Source organism: Channa argus, unplaced genomic scaffold, assembly GCF_033026475.1.
Source record: "Channa argus isolate prfri unplaced genomic scaffold, Channa argus male v1.0 Contig030, whole genome shotgun sequence".
NCBI lineage: Eukaryota > Metazoa > Chordata > Actinopteri > Anabantiformes > Channidae > Channa > Channa argus.
The window spans coordinates 455,944-474,350 of record NW_027125249.1 but is presented as its reverse complement, the minus strand read 5'-3'; the positions used below and the strand labels follow the sequence as shown (position 1 = coordinate 474,350).

The 18,407-nt window shown below is 41.5% G+C and overlaps 3 non-coding genes and 16 pseudogenes across 3 annotated transcripts; all 19 read left to right on the top strand.

Annotated features, from left to right (window-relative positions):
• Positions 1-394: 394 nt before the first annotated feature.
• Positions 395-513, top strand: LOC137116106 (5S ribosomal RNA; annotated as a pseudogene).
• Positions 514-1,370: 857 nt separating this feature from the next.
• LOC137116043 (5S ribosomal RNA) lies at positions 1,371-1,489 on the top strand (annotated as a pseudogene).
• Positions 1,490-2,357: 868 nt separating this feature from the next.
• LOC137116048 (5S ribosomal RNA) lies at positions 2,358-2,476 on the top strand (annotated as a pseudogene).
• Positions 2,477-3,343: 867 nt separating this feature from the next.
• On the top strand, positions 3,344-3,462 carry LOC137115974 (5S ribosomal RNA; annotated as a pseudogene).
• An 857-nt stretch (positions 3,463-4,319) lies between these two features.
• Positions 4,320-4,438, top strand: LOC137116191 (5S ribosomal RNA; annotated as a pseudogene).
• An 867-nt stretch (positions 4,439-5,305) lies between these two features.
• LOC137116031 (5S ribosomal RNA) lies at positions 5,306-5,424 on the top strand. Its single transcript, XR_010913578.1, has one exon. It is a non-coding gene; the product is annotated as a 5S ribosomal RNA (ribosomal RNA).
• Positions 5,425-6,281: 857 nt separating this feature from the next.
• LOC137115922 (5S ribosomal RNA) lies at positions 6,282-6,400 on the top strand (annotated as a pseudogene).
• Positions 6,401-7,267: 867 nt separating this feature from the next.
• Positions 7,268-7,386, top strand: LOC137116020 (5S ribosomal RNA). Its single transcript, XR_010913577.1, has one exon. It is a non-coding gene; the product is annotated as a 5S ribosomal RNA (ribosomal RNA).
• An 857-nt stretch (positions 7,387-8,243) lies between these two features.
• On the top strand, positions 8,244-8,362 carry LOC137115921 (5S ribosomal RNA; annotated as a pseudogene).
• An 866-nt stretch (positions 8,363-9,228) lies between these two features.
• Positions 9,229-9,347, top strand: LOC137116028 (5S ribosomal RNA; annotated as a pseudogene).
• Positions 9,348-10,205: 858 nt separating this feature from the next.
• Positions 10,206-10,324, top strand: LOC137115919 (5S ribosomal RNA; annotated as a pseudogene).
• An 868-nt stretch (positions 10,325-11,192) lies between these two features.
• LOC137116190 (5S ribosomal RNA) lies at positions 11,193-11,311 on the top strand (annotated as a pseudogene).
• Positions 11,312-12,178: 867 nt separating this feature from the next.
• LOC137115918 (5S ribosomal RNA) lies at positions 12,179-12,297 on the top strand (annotated as a pseudogene).
• An 868-nt stretch (positions 12,298-13,165) lies between these two features.
• On the top strand, positions 13,166-13,284 carry LOC137116193 (5S ribosomal RNA; annotated as a pseudogene).
• An 869-nt stretch (positions 13,285-14,153) lies between these two features.
• On the top strand, positions 14,154-14,272 carry LOC137116202 (5S ribosomal RNA; annotated as a pseudogene).
• Positions 14,273-15,129: 857 nt separating this feature from the next.
• LOC137116200 (5S ribosomal RNA) lies at positions 15,130-15,248 on the top strand (annotated as a pseudogene).
• An 867-nt stretch (positions 15,249-16,115) lies between these two features.
• Positions 16,116-16,234, top strand: LOC137115973 (5S ribosomal RNA; annotated as a pseudogene).
• Positions 16,235-17,091: 857 nt separating this feature from the next.
• LOC137116189 (5S ribosomal RNA) lies at positions 17,092-17,210 on the top strand (annotated as a pseudogene).
• An 867-nt stretch (positions 17,211-18,077) lies between these two features.
• On the top strand, positions 18,078-18,196 carry LOC137116009 (5S ribosomal RNA). Its single transcript, XR_010913576.1, has one exon. It is a non-coding gene; the product is annotated as a 5S ribosomal RNA (ribosomal RNA).
• The last annotated feature ends 211 nt before the right edge of the window (positions 18,197-18,407 follow it).

The following is an 18,407-nucleotide window of genomic DNA, read 5'->3' as shown; positions in this document are numbered from 1 at the left end:
TTTCACATTAGGGAGTTAGGGTTAGCGACTGTCTTTTGGTTTGTTTCTTTCTATCAGGCTAGCTAGCACTTTCTGTGGGAAATGGCTTATTTTGTTTATTATGTTGGCCTTGGTTCGCCCTGAGTTGTAGTGTCATGTTTTGTTTGACACTTTCTTTCGTTTAAAATAAATATCATTCTGTTGGAACATCTCGATCCTGGATTTTGGTTTGGGGATCGGAGAGGGAACATGCAAATTTATCTTTGTATGTTTCACCCTGACCCCCTAGACAGGGGCGTAACAGACCAGTACAGTTATAGTACTTTGTACGTTGCCACATTTATCTTCTTCTTAGCAAGTGTCATGCATTCTGCTTCTCTAGCGTTTTTAAGAGCTGTTGATGATGTCAAATGCATGTTACGGCCAAACCGCTCTCTAAGCGCCCGATCTCGTCCGATCTCGGCAGCCAAATAGAGCCGGGCCTGGTTAGTACTTGGTAGGAAGACCGCCTGGGAATACCAGGTGCTGTAAGCTTTTTTGCTTGGGTTTACGGGCAGCACAAGCTGGTGTTACTGCCTATTTATTCATAGAAATTGTTATATATTTTCATCAAATTTTGTTCTTTCATTGCTGTTTTGCTACTTTATTGGTTTGTCAACCATCGTGCTTCATTACTAATAGACCATGTTACGGTCCTGGCCATATGTGTTGTTTTTATTTTCTTGTTCTTATAGGTGCCCTGCCTGATTGGCCGGATTTGGGGGAAGTACAGGAAGCTGATTGGTCCATCCTACACTTCCTGGAGTTTTAAAAGTACGGTTCCCAACAGCTAGCGAGGCTCTTTCTGGCATCAGCACCTGTTTGCTGTTCTTGGTTTCTAAACCTTATTTAGCATTTTTGAATTGTTAGGTTTTGTGCCGTGGTTTTGTTTATAAATTGTATATTTTGTAAATAGTATTAAATCTGTAGGGGTGAACTGCCATTTTCTTTGGACTGTTTTCACATTAGGGAGTTAGGGTTAGTGACTGTCTTTTGGTTTGTTTATTTCTATCAGGCTAGCTAGCACTTTCTGTGGGAAATGGGTTATTTTGTTTATTATGTTGGCCTTGGTTCGCCCTGAGTTGTAGTGTCATGTTTTGTTTGACACTTTCTTTCGTTTAAAATAAATATCATTCTGTTGGAACATCTCGATCCTGGATTTTGGTTTGGGGATCGGAGAGGGAACATGCTAATTTATCTTTGTATGTTGCACCCTGACCCCCTAGACAGGGGCGTAACAGACCAGTACAGTTATAGTACTTTGTACTTTGCCACATTTATCTTCTTCTTAGCAAGTGTCATGCATTCTGCTTCTCTAGCGTTTTTAAGAGCTGTTGATGATGTCAAATGCAGCTTACGGCCACACCACTCTCTAAGCGCCCGATCTCGTCCGATCTCGGCAGCCAAATTGGGCCGGGCCTGGTTAGTACTTGGTAGGAAGACCGCCTGGGAATACCAGGTGCTGTAAGCTTTTTTGCTTGGGTTTACGGGCAGCACAAGCTGGTGTTACTGCCTATTTATTCATAGAAATTGTTCTATATTTTCATCAAATTTTGTTCTTTCATTGCTGTTTTGCTACTTTATTGGTTTGTCAACCATCGTGCTTCATTACTAATAGACCATGTTACGGTCCTGGCCATATGTGTTGTTTTTATTTTCTTGTTCTTATAGGTGCCCTGCCTGATTGGCCGGATTGGGGGGCAGTACAGGAGGCTGATTGGTCCATCCTACACTTGCTGGAGTTTTAAAAGTACGGTTCCCAACAGCTAGCGAGGCTCTTTCTGGCATCAGCACCTGTTTGCTGTTCTTGGTTTCCAAACCTTATTTAGCATTTTTGAATTGTTAGGTTTTGTGCCGTGGTTTTGTTTATAAATTGTATATTTTGTAAATAGTATTAAATCTGTAGGGGTGGACTGCCATTTTTCTTTTGATTGTTTTCTCTTGTTTTCACATTAGGGAGTTAGGGTTAGCGACTGTCTTTTGGTTTGTTTATTTCTATCAGGCTAGCTAGCACTTTCTGTGGGAAATGGCTTATTTTGTTTATTATGTTGGCCTTGGTTCGCCCTGAGTTGTAGTGTCATGTTTTGTTTGACACTTTCTTTCGTTTAAAATAAATATCATTCTGTTGGAACATCTCGATCCTGGATTTTGGTTTGGGGATCGGAGAGGGAACATGCTAATTTATCTTTGTATGTTGCACCCTGACCCCCTAGAAAGGGGCGTAACAGACCAGTACAGTTATAGTAGTTTGTACTTTGCCACATTTATCTTCTTCTTAGCAAGTGTCATGCATTCTGCTTCTCCAGCGTTTTTAAGAGCTGTTGATGATATCAAATGCAGCTTACGGCCACACCGCTCTCTAAGCGCCCGATCTCGTCCGATCTCGGCAGCCAAATAGGGCCGGGCCTGGTTAGTACTTGGTAGGAAGACTGCCTGGGAATACCAGGTGCTGTAAGCTTTTTTGCTTGGGTTTACGGGCAGCTCAAGCTGGTGTTGCTGCCTATTTATTCATAGAAATTGTTCTATATTTTCATCAAATTTTGTTCTTTCATTGCTGTTTTGCTACTTTATTGGTTTGTCAACCATCGTGCTTCATTACTAGTAGACCATGTTACGGTCCTGGCCATATGTGTTGTTTTTATTTTCTTGTTCTTATAGGTGCCGTGCCTGATTGGCCGGATTTGGGGGAAGTACAGGAAGCTGATTGGTCCATCCTACACTTCCTGGAGTTTTAAATGTACGGTTCCCAACAGCTAGCGAGGCTCTTTCTGGCAGCAGCACCTGTTTGCTGTTCTTGGTTTCCAAATCTTATTTAGCATTTTTGAATTGTTAGGTTTTGTGCCGTGGTTTTGTTTATAAATTGTATATTTTGTAAATAGTATTAAATCTGTAGGGGTGGACTGCCATTTTCTTTTGATTGTTTTCTCTTGTTTTCACATTAGGGAGTTAGGGTTAGCGACTGTCTTTTGGTTTGTTTATTTCTATCAGGCTAGCTAGCACTTTCTGTGGGAAATGGCTTATTTTGTTTATTATGTTGGCCTTGGTTCGCCCTGAGTTGTAGTGTCATGTTTTGTTTGACACTTTCTTTCGTTTAAAATAAATATCATTCTGTTGGAACATCTCGATCCTGGATTTTGGTTTGGGGATCGGAGAGGGAACATGCTAATTTATCTTTGTATGTTGCACCCTGACCCCCTAGACAGGGGCGTAACAGACCAGTACAGTTATAGTACTTTGTACTTTGCCACATTTATCTTCTTCTTAGCAAGTGTCATGCATTCTGCTTCTCTAGCGTTTTTAAGAGCTGTTGATGATGTCAAATGCAGCTTACGACCACACCGCTCTCTAAGCGCCCGATCTCGTCCGATCTCGGCAGCCAAATAGGGCCGGGCCTGGTTAGTACTTGGTTGGAAGACCGCCTGGGAATACCAGGTGCTGTAAGCTTTTTTGCTTGGGTTTACGGGCAGCACAAGCTGGTGTTACTGCCTATTTATTCATAGAAATTGTTCTATATTTTCATCAAATTTTGTTCCTTCATTGCTGTTTTGCTACTTTATTGGTTTGCCAACCATCGTGCTTCATTACTAGTAGACCATGTTACGGTCCTGGCCATATGTGTTGTTTTTATTTTCTTGTTCTTATAAGTGCCCTGCCTGATTGGCTGGATTGGGGGGCAGTACAGGAAGCTGATTGGTCCATCCTACACTTCCTGGAGTTTTAAAAGTACGGTTCCCAACAGCTAGCGAGGCTCTTTCTGGCATAGGCACCTGTTTGCTGTTCTTGGTTTCCAAACCTTATTTAGCATTTTTGAATTGTTAGGTTTTGTGCCGTGGTTTTGTTTATAAATTGTATATTTTGTAAATAGTATTAAATCTGTAGGGGTGAACTGCCATTTTCTTTGGACTGTTTTCACATTAGGGAGTTAGGGTTAGCGACTGTCTTTTGGTTTGTTTATTTCTATCAGGCTAGCTAGCACTTTCTGTGGGAAATGGGTTATTTTGTTTATTATGTTGGCCTTGGTTCGCCCTGAGTTGTAGTGTCATGTTTTGTTTGACACTTTCTTTCGTTTAAAATAAATATCATTCTGTTGGAACATCTCGATCCTGGATTTTGGTTTGGGGATCGGAGAGGGAACATGCTAATTTATCTTTGTATGTTGCACCCTGACCCCCTAGAAAGGGGCGTAACAGACCAGTACAGTTATAGTACTTTGTACTTTGACACATTTATCTTCTTCTTAGCAAGTGTCATGCATTCTGCTTCTCCAGCGTTTTTAAGAGCTGTTGATGATATCAAATGCATGTTACGGCCACACCGCTCTCTAAGCGCCCGATCTCGTCCGATCTCGGCAGCCAAATAGGGCCGGGCCTGGTTAGTACTTGGTAGGAAGACCGCCTGGGAATACCAGGTGCTGTAAGCTTTTTTGCTTGGGTTTACGGGCAGCTCAAGCTGGTGTTACTGCCTATTTATTCATAGAAATTGTTCTATATTTTCATCAAATTTTGTTCTTTCATTGCTGTTTTGCTACTTTATTGGTTTGTCAACCATCATGCTTCATTACTAGTAGACCATGTTACGGTCCTGGCCATATGTGTTGTTTTTATTTTCTTGTTCTTATAGGTGCCCTGCCTGATTGGCCGGATTTGGGGGAAGTACAGGATGCTGATTGGTCCATCCTACACTTCCTGGAGTTTTAAATGTACGGTTCCCAACAGCTAGCGAGGCTCTTTCTGGCAGCAGCACCTGTTTGTTGTTCTTGGTTTCCAAATCTTATTTAGCATTTTTGAATTGTTAGGTTTTGTGCCGTGGTTTTGTTTATAAATTGTATATTTTGTAAATAGTATTAAATCTGTAGGGGTGGACTGCCATTTTCTTTTGATTGTTTTCTCTTGTTTTCACATTAGGGAGTTAGGGTTAGCGACTATCTTTTGGTTTGTTTATTTCTATCAGGCTAGCTAGCACTTTCTGTGGGAAATGGCTTATTTTGTTTATTATGTTGGCCTTGGTTCGCCCTGAGTTGTAGTGTCATGTTTTGTTTGACACTTTCTTTCGTTTAAAATAAATATCATTCTGTTGGAACATCTCAATCCTGGATTTTGGTTTGAGGATCGGAGAGGGAACATGCAAATTTATCTTTGTATGTTTCACCCTGACCCCCTAGACAGGGGCGTAACAGACCAGTACAGTTATAGTACTTTGTACTTTGCCACATTTATCTTCTTCTTAGCAAGTGTCATGCATTCTGCTTCTCTAGCGTTTTTAAGAGCTGTTGATAATGTCAAATGCAGCTTACGGCCACACCGCTCTGTAAGCGCCCGATCTCGTCCGATCTCGGCAGCCAAATAGAGCCGGGCCTGGTTAGTACTTGGTAGGAAGACCGCCTGGGAATACCAGGTGCTGTAAGCTTTTTTGCTTGGGTTTACAGGCAGCACAAGCTGGTGTTACTGCCTATTTATTCATAGAAATTGTTCTATATTTTCATCAAATTTTGTTCTTTCATTGCTGTTTTGCTACTTTATTGGTTTGCCAACCATCGTGCTTCATTACTAGTAGACCATGTTACGGTCCTGGCCATATGTGTTGTTTTTATTTTGTTGTTCTTATAGGTGCCCTGCCTGATTGGCCGGATTGGGGGGCAGTACAGGAAGCTGATTGGTCCATCCTACACTTCCTGGAGTTTTAAAAGTACGGTTCCCAACAGCTAGCGAGGCTCTTTCTGGCATCAGCACCTGTTTGCTGTTCTTGGTTTCCAAACCTTATTTAGCATTTTTGAATTGTTAGGTTTTGTGCCGTGGTTTTGTTTATAAATTGTATATTTTGTAAATAGTATTAAATCTGTAGGGGTGAACTGCCATTTTCTTTGGACTGTTTTCACATTAGGGAGTTAGGGTTAGCGACTGTCTTTTGGTTTGTTTATTTCTATCAGGCTAGCTAGCACTTTCTGTGGGAAATGGCTTATTTTGTTTATTATGTTGGCCTTGGTTCGCCCTGAGTTGTAGTGTCATGTTTTGTTTGACACTTTCTTTCGTTTAAAATAAATATCATTCTGTTGGAACATCTCGATCCTGGATTTTGGTTTGGGGATCGGAGAGGGAACATGCTAATTTATCTTTGTATGTTGCACCCTGACCCCCTAGAAAGGGGCGTAACAGACCAGTACAGTTATAGTACTTTGTACTTTGCCACATTTATCTTCTTCTTAGCAAGTGTCATGCATTCTGCTTCTCCAGCGTTTTTAAGAGCTGTTGATGATATCAAATGCAGCTTACGGCCACACCGCTCTCTAAGCGCCCGATCTCGTCCGATCTCGGCAGCCAAATAGAGCCGGGCCTGGTTAGTACTTGGTAGGAAGACCGCCTGGGAATACCAGGTGCTGTAAGCTTTTTTGCTTGGGTTTACGGGCAGCACAAGCTGGTGTTACTGCCTATTTATTCATAGAAATTGTTCTATATTTTCATCAAATTTTGTTCTTTCATTGCTGTTTTGCTACTTTATTGGTTTGCCAACCATCGTGCTTCATTACTAGTAGACCATGTTACGGTCCTGGCCATATGTGTTGTTTTTATTTTCTTGTTCTTATAGGTGCCCTGCCTGATTGGCTGGATTGGGGGGCAGTACAGGAAGCTGATTGGTCCATCCTACACTTCCTGGAGTTTTAAAAGTACGGTTCCCAACAGCTACTGAGGCTCTTTCTGGCAGCAGCACCTGTTTGCTGTTCTTGGTTTCCAAACCTTATTTAGCATTTTTGAATTGTTAGGTTTTGTGCCGTGGTTTTGTTTATAAATTGTATATTTTGTAAATAGTATTAAATCTGTAGGGGTGGACTGCCATTTTCTTTTGATTGTTTTCTCTTGTTTTCACATTAGGGAGTTAGGGTTAGCGACTATCTTTTGGTTTGTTTATTTCTATCAGGCTAGCTAGCACTTTCTGTGGGAAATGGCTTATTTTGTTTATTATGTTGGCCTTGGTTCGCCCTGAGTTGTAGTGTCATGTTTTGTTTGACACTTTCTTTCGTTTAAAATAAATATCATTCTGTTGGAACATCTCAATCCTGGATTTTGGTTTGAGGATCGGAGAGGGAACATGCAAATTTATCTTTGTATGTTTCACCCTGACCCCCTAGACAGGGGCGTAACAGACCAGTACAGTTATAGTACTTTGTACTTTGCCACATTTATCTTCTTCTTAGCAAGTGTCATGCATTCTGCTTCTCTAGCGTTTTTAAGAGCTGTTGATAATGTCAAATGCAGCTTACGGCCACACCGCTCTGTAAGCGCCCGATCTCGTCCGATCTCGGCAGCCAAATAGAGCCGGGCCTGGTTAGTACTTGGTAGGAAGACCGCCTGGGAATACCAGGTGCTGTAAGCTTTTTTGCTTGGGTTTACAGGCAGCACAAGCTGGTGTTACTGCCTATTTATTCATAGAAATTGTTCTATATTTTCATCAAATTTTGTTCTTTCATTGCTGTTTTGCTACTTTATTGGTTTGCCAACCATCGTGCTTCATTACTAGTAGACCATGTTACGGTCCTGGCCATATGTGTTGTTTTTATTTTCTTGTTCTTATAGGTGCCCTGCCTGATTGGCCGGATTGGGGGGCAGTACAGGAAGCTGATTGGTCCATCCTACACTTCCTGGAGTTTTAAAAGTACGGTTCCCAACAGCTAGCGAGGCTCTTTCTGGCATCAGCACCTGTTTGCTGTTCTTGGTTTCCAAACCTTATTTAGCATTTTTGAATTGTTAGGTTTTGTGCCGTGGTTTTGTTTATAAATTGTATATTTTGTAAATAGTATTAAATCTGTAGGGGTGAACTGCCATTTTCTTTGGACTGTTTTCACATTAGGGAGTTAGGGTTAGCGACTGTCTTTTGGTTTGTTTATTTCTATCAGGCTAGCTAGCACTTTCTGTGGGAAATGGCTTATTTTGTTTATTATGTTGGCCTTGGTTCGCCCTGAGTTGTAGTGTCATGTTTTGTTTGACACTTTCTTTCGTTTAAAATAAATATCATTCTGTTGGAACATCTCGATCCTGGATTTTGGTTTGGGGATCGGAGAGGGAACATGCTAATTTATCTTTGTATGTTGCACCCTGACCCCCTAGAAAGGGGCGTAACAGACCAGTACAGTTATAGTACTTTGTACTTTGCCACATTTATCTTCTTCTTAGCAAGTGTCATGCATTCTGCTTCTCCAGCGTTTTTAAGAGCTGTTGATGATATCAAATGCAGCTTACGGCCACACCGCTCTCTAAGCGCCCGATCTCGTCCGATCTCGGCAGCCAAATAGAGCCGGGCCTGGTTAGTACTTGGTAGGAAGACCGCCTGGGAATACCAGGTGCTGTAAGCTTTTTTGCTTGGGTTTACGGGCAGCACAAGCTGGTGTTACTGCCTATTTATTCATAGAAATTGTTCTATATTTTCATCAAATTTTGTTCTTTCATTGCTGTTTTGCTACTTTATTGGTTTGCCAACCATCGTGCTTCATTACTAGTAGACCATGTTACGGTCCTGGCCATATGTGTTGTTTTTATTTTCTTGTTCTTATAGGTGCCCTGCCTGATTGGCTGGATTGGGGGGCAGTACAGGAAGCTGATGGTCCATCCTACACTTCCTGGAGTTTTAAAAGTACGGTTCCCAACAGCTAGCGAGGCTCTTTCTGGCAGCAGCACCTGTTTGCTGTTCTTGGTTTCCAAATCTTATTTAGCATTTTTGAATTGTTAGGTTTTGTGCCGTGGTTTTGTTTATAAATTGTATATTTTGTAAATAGTATTAAATCTGTAGGGGTGGACTGCCATTTTCTTTTGATTGTTTTCTCTTGTTTTCACATTAGGGAGTTAGGGTTAGCGACTATCTTTTGGTTTGTTTATTTCTATCAGGCTAGCTAGCACTTTCTGTGGGAAATGGCTTATTTTGTTTATTATGTTGGCCTTGGTTCGCCCTGAGTTGTAGTGTCATGTTTTGTTTGACACTTTCTTTCGTTTAAAATAAATATCATTCTGTTGGAACATCTCGATTCTGGATTTTGGTTTGAGGATCGGAGAGGGAACATGCAAATTTATCTTTGTATGTTGCACCCTGACCCCCTAGACAGGGGCGTAACAGACCAGTACAGTTATAGTACTTTGTACTTTGCCACATTTATCTTCTTCTTAGCAAGTGTCATGCATTCTGCTTCTCCAGCGTTTTTAAGAGCTGTTGATGATGTCAAATGCAGCTTACGGCCACACCGCTCTCTGAGCGCCCGATCTCGTCCGATCTCGGCAGCCAAATAGGGCCGGGCCTGGTTAGTACTTGGTAGGAAGACCGCCTGGGAATACCAGGTGCTGTAAGCTTTTTTTGCTTGGGTTTACGGGCAGCACAAGTTGGTGTTACTGCCTATTTATTCAAAGAAATTGTTCTATATTTTCATCAAATTTTGTTCTTTCATTGCTGTTTTGCTACTTTATTGGTTTGTCAACCATCGTGCTTCATTACTAGTAGACCATGTTACGGTCCTGGCCATATGTGTTGTTTTTATTTTCTTGTTCTTATAGGTGCCCTGCCTGATTGGCCGGATTGGGGGGCAGTACAGGAAGCTGATTGGTCCATCCTACACTTCCTGGAGTTTTAAAAGTACGGTTCCCAACAGCTAGCGAGGCTCTTTCTGGCATCAGCACCTGTTTGCTGTTCTTGGTTTCCAAACCTTATTTAGCATTTTTGAATTGTTAGGTTTTGTGCCGTGGTTTTGTTTATAAATTGTATATTTTGTAAATAGTATTAAATCTGTAGGGGTGAACTGCCATTTTCTTTGGACTGTTTTCACATTAGGGAGTTAGGGTTAGCGACTGTCTTTTGGTTTGTTTATTTCTATCAGGCTAGCTAGCACTTTCTGTGGGAAATGGCTTATTTTGTTTATTATGTTGGCCTTGGTTCGCCCTGAGTTGTAGTGTCATGTTTTGTTTGACACTTTCTTTCGTTTAAAATAAATATCATTCTGTTGGAACATCTCGATCCTGGATTTTGGTTTGGGGATCGGAGAGGGAACATGCTAATTTATCTTTGTATGTTGCACCCTGACCCCCTAGAAAGGGGCGTAACAGACCAGTACAGTTATAGTACTTTGTACTTTGCCACATTTATCTTCTTCTTAGCAAGTGTCATGCATTCTGCTTCTCCAGCGTTTTTAAGAGCTGTTGATGATATCAAATGCAGCTTACGGCCACACCGCTCTCTAAGCGCCCGATCTCGTCCGATCTCGGCAGCCAAATAGAGCCGGGCCTGGTTAGTACTTGGTAGGAAGACCGCCTGGGAATACCAGGTGCTGTAAGCTTTTTTGCTTGGGTTTACGGGCAGCACAAGCTGGTGTTACTGCCTATTTATTCATAGAAATTGTTCTATATTTTCATCAAATTTTGTTCTTTCATTGCTGTTTTGCTACTTTATTGGTTTGCCAACCATCGTGCTTCATTACTAGTAGACCATGTTACGGTCCTGGCCATATGTGTTGTTTTTATTTTCTTGTTCTTATAGGTGCCCTGCCTGATTGGCTGGATTGGGGGGCAGTACAGGAAGCTGATTGGTCCATCCTACACTTCCTGGAGTTTTAAAAGTATGGTTCCCAACAGCTAGCGAGGCTCTTTCTGGCATCAGCACCTGTTTGCTGTTCTTGGTTTCCAAACCTTATTTAGCATTTTTGAATTGTTAGGTTTTGTGCCGTGGTTTTGTTTATAAATTGTATATTTTGTAAATAGTATTAAATCTGTAGGGGTGGACTGCCATTTTTCTTTTGATTGTTTTCTCTTGTTTTCACATTAGGGAGTTAGGGTTAGCGACTGTCTTTTGGTTTGTTTCTTTCTATCAGGCTAGCTAGCACTTTCTGTGGGAAATGGCTTATTTTGTTTATTATGTTGGCCTTGGTTCGCCCTGAGTTGTAGTGTCATGTTTTGTTTGACACTTTCTTTCGTTTAAAATAAATATCATTCTGTTGGAACATCTCAATCCTGGATTTTGGTTTGGGGATCGGAGAGGGAACATGCAAATTTATCTTTGTATGTTTCACCCTGACCCCCTAGACAGGGGCGTAACAGACCAGTACAGTTATAGTACTTTGTACTTTGCCACATTTATCTTCTTCTTAGCAAGTGTCATGCATTCTGCTTCTCTAGCGTTTTTAAGAGCTGTTGATGATGTCAAATGCATGTTACGGCCACACCGCTCTCTAAGCGCCCGATCTCGTCCGATCTCGGCAGCCAAATAGGGCCGGGCCTGGTTAGTACTTGGTAGGAAGACCGCCTGGGAATACCAGGTGCTGTAAGCTTTTTTGCTTGGGTTTACGGGCAGCTCAAGCTGGTGTTACTGCCTATTTATTCATAGAAATTGTTCTATATTTTCATCAAATTTTGTTCTTTCATTGCTGTTTTGCAACTTTATTGGTTTGCCAACCATCGTGCTTCATTACTAGTAGACCATGTTACGGTCCTGGCCATATGTGTTGTTTTTATTTTCTTGTTCTTATAGGTGCCCTGCCTGATTGGCCGGATTGGGGGGCAGTACAGGAGGCTGATTGGTCCATCCTACACTTGCTGGAGTTTTAAAAGTACGGTTCCCAACAGCTAGCGAGGCTCTTTCTGGCATCAGCACCTGTTTGCTGTTCTTGGTTTCCAAACCTTATTTAGCATTTTTGAATTGTTATGTTTTGTGCCGTGGTTTTGTTTATAAATTGTGTATTTTGTAAATAGTATTAAATCTGTAGGGGTGAACAGCCATTTTCTTTTGATTGTTTTCTCTTGTTTTCACATTAGGCAGTTAGGGTTAGCGACTGTCTTTTGGTTTGTTTATTTCTATCAGGCTAGCTAGCACTTTCTGTGGGAAATGGCTTATTTTGTTTATTATGTTGGCCTTGGTTCGCCCTGAGTTGTAGTGTCATGTTTTGTTTGACACTTTCTTTCGTTTAAAATAAATATCATTCTGTTGGAACATCTCGATCCTGGATTTTGGTTTGGGGATCGGAGAGGGAACATGCTAATTTATCTTTGTATGTTGCACCCTGAGCCCCTAGACAGGGGCGTAACAGACCAGTACAGTTATAGTACTTTGTACTTTGCCACATTTATCTTCTTCTTAGCAAGTGTCATGCATTCTGCTTCTCCAGCGTTTTTAAGAGCTGTTGATGATGTCAAATGCAGCTTACGGCCACACCGCTCTCTAAGCGCCCGATCTCGTCCGATCTCGGCAGCCAAATAGAGCCGGGCCTGGTTAGTACTTGGTAGGAAGACCGCCTGGGAATACCAGGTGCTGTAAGCTTTTTTGCTTGGGTTTACGGGCAGCACAAGCTGGTGTTACTGCCTATTTATTCATAGAAATTGTTCTATATTTTCATCAAATTTTGTTCTTTCATTGCTGTTTTGTTACTTTATTGGTTTGCCAACCATCGTGCTTCATTACTAGTAGACCATGTTACGGTCCTGGCCATATGTGTTGTTTTTATTTTCTTGTTCTTATAGGTGCCCTGCCTGATTGGCCGGATTGGGGGGCAGTACAGGAAGCTGATTGGTCCATCCTACACTTCATGGAGTTTTAAAAGTACGGTTCCCAACAGCTAGCGAGGCTTTTTCTGGCATCAGCACCTGTTTGCTGTTCTTGGTTTCCAAACCTTATTTAGCATTTTTGAATTGTTAGGTTTTGTGCCGTGGTTTTGTTTATAAATTGTATATTTTGTAAATAGTATTAAATCTGTAGGGGTGGACTGCCATTTTTCTTTTGATTGTTTTCTCTTGTTTTCACATTAGGGAGTTAGGGTTAGCGACTGTCTTTTGGTTTGTTTATTTCTATCAGGCTAGCTAGCACTTTCTGTGGGAAATGGCTTATTTTGTTTATTATGTTGGCCTTGGTTCGCCCTGAGTTGTAGTGTCATGTTTTGTTTGACACTTTCTTTCGTTTAAAATAAATATCATTCTGTTGGAACATCTCAATCCTGGATTTTGGTTTGGGGATCGGAGAGGGAACATGCAAATTTATCTTTGTATGTTTCACCCTGACCCCCTAGACAGGGGCGTAACAGACCAGTACAGTTATAGTACTTTGTACTTTGCCACATTTATCTTCTTCTTAGCAAGTGTCATGCATTCTGCTTCTCTAGCGTTTTTAAGAGCTGTTGATGATGTCAAATGCATGTTACGGCCACACCGCTCTCTAAGCGCCCGATCTCGTCCGATCTCGGCAGCCAAATAGGGCCGGGCCTGGTTAGTACTTGGTAGGTAGACCGCCTGGGAATACCAGGTGCTGTAAGCTTTTTTGCTTGGGTTTACGGGCAGCACAAGCTGGTGTTACTGCCTATTTATTCATAGAAATTGTTCTATATTTTCATCAAATTTTGTTCTTTCATTGCTGTTTTGTTACTTTATTGGTTTGCCAACCATCGTGCTTCATTACTAGTAGACCATGTTACGGTCCTGGCCATATGTGTTGTTTTTATTTTCTTGTTCTTATAGGTGCCCTGCCTGATTGGCTGGATTGGGGGGCAGTACAGGAAGCTGATTGGTCCATCCTACACTTGCTGGAGTTTTAAAAGTACGGTTCCCAACAGCTAGCGAGGCTCTTTCTGGCATCAGCACCTGTTTGCTGTTCTTGGTTTCCAAACCTTATTTAGCATTTTTGAATTGTTAGGTTTTGTGCCGTGGTTTTGTTTATAAATTGTATATTTTGTAAATAGTATTAAATCTGTAGGGGTGGACTGCCATTTTTCTTTTGATTGTTTTCTCTTGTTTTCACATTAGGGAGTTAGGGTTAGCGACTGTCTTTTGGTTTTTTTTCTTTCTATCAGGCTAGCTAGCACTTTCTGTGGGAAATGGCTTATTTTGTTTATTATGTTGGCCTTGGTTCGCCCTGAGTTGTAGTGTCATGTTTTGTTTGACACTTTCTTTCGTTTAAAATAAATATCATTCTGTTGGAACATCTCAATCCTGGATTTTGGTTTGGGGATCGGAGAGGGAACATGCAAATTTATCTTTGTATGTTTCACCCTGACCCCCTAGACAGGGGCGTAACAGACCAGTACAGTTATAGTACTTTGTACTTTGCCACATTTATCTTCTTCTTAGCAAGTGTCATGCATTCTGCTTCTCTAGCGTTTTTAAGAGCTGTTGATGATGTCAAATGCATGTTACGGCCACACCGCTCTCTAAGCTCCCGATCTCGTCCGATCTCGGCAGCCAAATAGGGCCGGGCCTGGTTAGTACTTGGTAGGAAGACCGCCTGGGAATACCAGGTGCTGTAAGCTTTTTTGCTTGGGTTTACGGGCAGCACAAGCTGGTGTTACTGCCTATTTATTCATAGAAATTGTTCTATATTTTCATCAAATTTTGTTCTTTCATTGCTGTTTTGCTACTTTATTGGTTTGTCAACCATTGTGCTTCATTACTAATAGACCATGTTACGGTCCTGGCCATATGTGTTGTTTTTATTTTCTTGTTCTTATAGGTGCCCTGCCTGATTGGCCGGATTTGGGGGAAGTACAGGAAGCTGATTGGTCCATCCCACACTTCCTGGAGTTTTAAAAGTACGGTTCCCAACAGCTAGCGAGGCTCTTTCTGGCAGCAGCACCTGTTTGCTGTTCTTGCTTTCCAAACCTTATTTAGCATTTTTGAATTGTTAGGTTTTGTGCCGTGGTTTTGTTTATAAATTGTATATTTTGTAAATAGTATTAAATCTGTAGGGGTGGACTGCCATTTTCTTTTGATCGTTTTCACATTAGGGAGTTAGGGTTAGCGACTGTCTTTTGGTTTGTTTATTTCTATCAGGCTAGCTAGCACTTTCTGTGGGAAATGGCTTATTTTGTTTATTATGTTGGCCTTGGTTCGCCCTGAGTTGTAGTGTCATGTTTTGTTTGACACTTTCTTTCGTTTAAAATAAATATCATTCTGTTGGAACATCTCGATCCTGGATTTTGGTTTGGGGATCGGAGAGGGAACATGCTAATTTATCTTTGTATGTTGCACCCTGAGCCCCTAGACAGGGGCGTAACAGACCAGTACAGTTATAGTACTTTGTACTTTGCCACATTTATCTTCTTCTTAGCAAGTGTCATGCATTCTGCTTCTCCAGCGTTTTTAAGAGCTGTTGATGATGTCAAATGCAGCTTACGACCACACCGCTCTCTAAGCGCCCGATCTCGCCCGATCTCGGCAGCCAAATAGAGCCGGGCCTGGTTAGTACTTGGTAGGAAGACCGCCTGGGAATACCAGGTGCTGTAAGCTTTTTTGCTTGGGTTTACGGGCAGCACAAGCTGGTGTTACTGCCTATTTATTCATAGAAATTGTTCTATATTTTCATCAAATTTTGTTCTTTCATTGCTGTTTTGCTACTTTATTGGTTTGCCAACCATCGTGCTTCATTACTAGTAGACCATGTTACGGTCCTGGCCATATGTGTTGTTTTTATTTTCTTGTTCTTATAGGTGCCCTGCCTGATTGGCCGGATTGGGGGGCAGTACAGGAAGCTGATTGGTCCATCCTACACTTCCTGGAGTTTTAAAAGTACGGTTCCCAACAGCTAGCGAGGCTCTTTCTGGCATCAGCACCTGTTTGCTGTTCTTGGTTTCTAAACCTTATTTAGCATTTTTGAATTGTTAGGTTTTGTGCCGTGGTTTTGTTTATAAATTGTATATTTTGTAAATAGTATTAAATCTGTAGGGGTGAACAGCCATTTTCTTTTGATTGTTTTCTCTTGTTTTCACATTAGGGAGTTAGGGTTAGCGACTGTCTTTTGGTTTGTTTATTTCTATCAGGCTAGCTAGCACTTTCTGTGGGAAATGGCTTATTTTGTTTATTATGTTGGCCTTGGTTCGCCCTGAGTTGTTGTGTCAATTTTTGTTTGACACTTTCTTTCGTTTAAAATAAATATCATTCTGTTGGAACATCTCGATCCTGGATTTTGGTTTGGGGATCGGAGAGGGAACATGTTAATTTATCTTTGTATGTTGCACCCTGACCCCCTAGACAGGGGCGTAACAGACCAGTACAGTTATAGTACTTTGTACTTTGCCACATTTATCTTCTTCTTAGCAAGTGTCATGCATTCTGCTTCTCTAGCGTTTTTAAGAGCTGTTGATGATGTCAAATGCAGCTTACGACCACACCGCTCTCTAAGCGCCCGATCTCGTCCGATCTCGGCAGCCAAATAGGGCCGGGCCTGGTTAGTACTTGGTTGGAAGACCGCCTGGGAATACCAGGTGCTGTAAGCTTTTTTGCTTGGGTTTACGGGCAGCACAAGCTGGTGTTACTGCCTATTTATTCATAGAAATTGTTCTATATTTTCATCAAATTTTGTTCCTTCATTGCTGTTTTGCTACTTTATTGGTTTGCCAACCATCGTGCTTCATTACTAGTAGACCATGTTACGGTCCTGGCCATATGTGTTGTTTTTATTTTCTTGTTCTTATAAGTGCCCTGCCTGATTGGCTGGATTGGGGGGCAGTACAGGAAGCTGATTGGTCCATCCTACACTTCCTGGAGTTTTAAAAGTACGGTTCCCAACAGCTAGCGAGGCTCTTTCTGGCATCAGCACCTGTTTGCTGTTCTTGGTTTCCAAACCTTATTTAGCATTTTTGAATTGTTAGGTTTTGTGCCGTGGTTTTGTTTATAAATTGTATATTTTGTAAATAGTATTAAATCTGTAGGGGTGAACTGCCATTTTCTTTGGACTGTTTTCACATTAGGGAGTTAGGGTTAGCGACTGTCTTTTGGTTTGTTTATTTCTATCAGGCTAGCTAGCACTTTCTGTGGGAAATGGCTTATTTTGTTTATTATGTTGGCCTTGGTTCGCCCTGAGTTGTAGTGTCATGTTTTGTTTGACACTTTCTTTCGTTTAAAATAAATATCATTCTGTTGGAACATCTCGATCCTGGATTTTGGTTTGGGGATCGGCGAGGGAACATGCTAATTTATCTTTGTATGTTGCACCCTGACCCCCTAGAAAGGGGCGTAACAGACCAGTACAGTTATAGTACTTTGTACTTTGACACATTTATCTTCTTCTTAGCAAGTGTCATGCATTCTGCTTCTCCAGCGTTTTTAAGAGCTGTTGATGATATCAAATGCATGTTACGGCCACACCGCTCTCTAAGCGCCCGATCTCGTCCGATCTCGGCAGCCAAATAGGGCCGGGCCTGGTTAGTACTTGGTAGGAAGACCGCCTGGGAATACCAGGTGCTGTAAGCTTTTTTGCTTGGGTTTACGGGCAGCTCAAGCTGGTGTTACTGCCTATTTATTCATAGAAATTGTTCTATATTTTCATCAAATTTTGTTCTTTCATTGCTGTTTTGCTACTTTATTGGTTTGTCAACCATCATGCTTCATTACTAGTAGACCATGTTACGGTCCTGGCCATATGTGTTGTTTTTATTTTCTTGTTCTTATAGGTGCCCTGCCTGATTGGCCGGATTTGGGGGAAGTACAGGATGCTGATTGGTCCATCCTACACTTCCTGGAGTTTTAAATGTACGGTTCCCAACAGCTAGCGAGGCTCTTTCTGGCAGCAGCACCTGTTTGTTGTTCTTGGTTTCCAAATCTTATTTAGCATTTTTGAATTGTTAGGTTTTGTGCCGTGGTTTTGTTTATAAATTGTATATTTTGTAAATAGTATTAAATCTGTAGGGGTGGACTGCCATTTTCTTTTGATTGTTTTCTCTTGTTTTCACATTAGGGAGTTAGGGTTAGCGACTATCTTTTGGTTTGTTTATTTCTATCAGGCTAGCTAGCACTTTCTGTGGGAAATGGCTTATTTTGTTTATTATGTTGGCCTTGGTTCGCCCTGAGTTGTAGTGTCATGTTTTGTTTGACACTTTCTTTCGTTTAAAATAAATATCATTCTGTTGGAACATCTCAATCCTGGATTTTGGTTTGAGGATCGGAGAGGGAACATGCAAATTTATCTTTGTATGTTTCACCCTGACCCCCTAGACAGGGGCGTAACAGACCAGTACAGTTATAGTACTTTGTACTTTGCCACATTTATCTTCTTCTTAGCAAGTGTCATGCATTCTGCTTCTCTAGCGTTTTTAAGAGCTGTTGATAATGTCAAATGCAGCTTACGGCCACACCGCTCTGTAAGCGCCCGATCTCGTCCGATCTCGGCAGCCAAATAGAGCCGGGCCTGGTTAGTACTTGGTAGGAAGACCGCCTGGGAATACCAGGTGCTGTAAGCTTTTTTGCTTGGGTTTACAGGCAGCACAAGCTGGTGTTACTGCCTATTTATTCATAGAAATTGTTCTATATTTTCATCAAATTTTGTTCTTTCATTGCTGTTTTGCTACTTTATTGGTTTGCCAACCATCGTGCTTCATTACTAGTAGACCATGTTACGGTCCTGGCCATATGTGTTGTTTTTATTTTGTTGTTCTTATAGGTGCCCTGCCT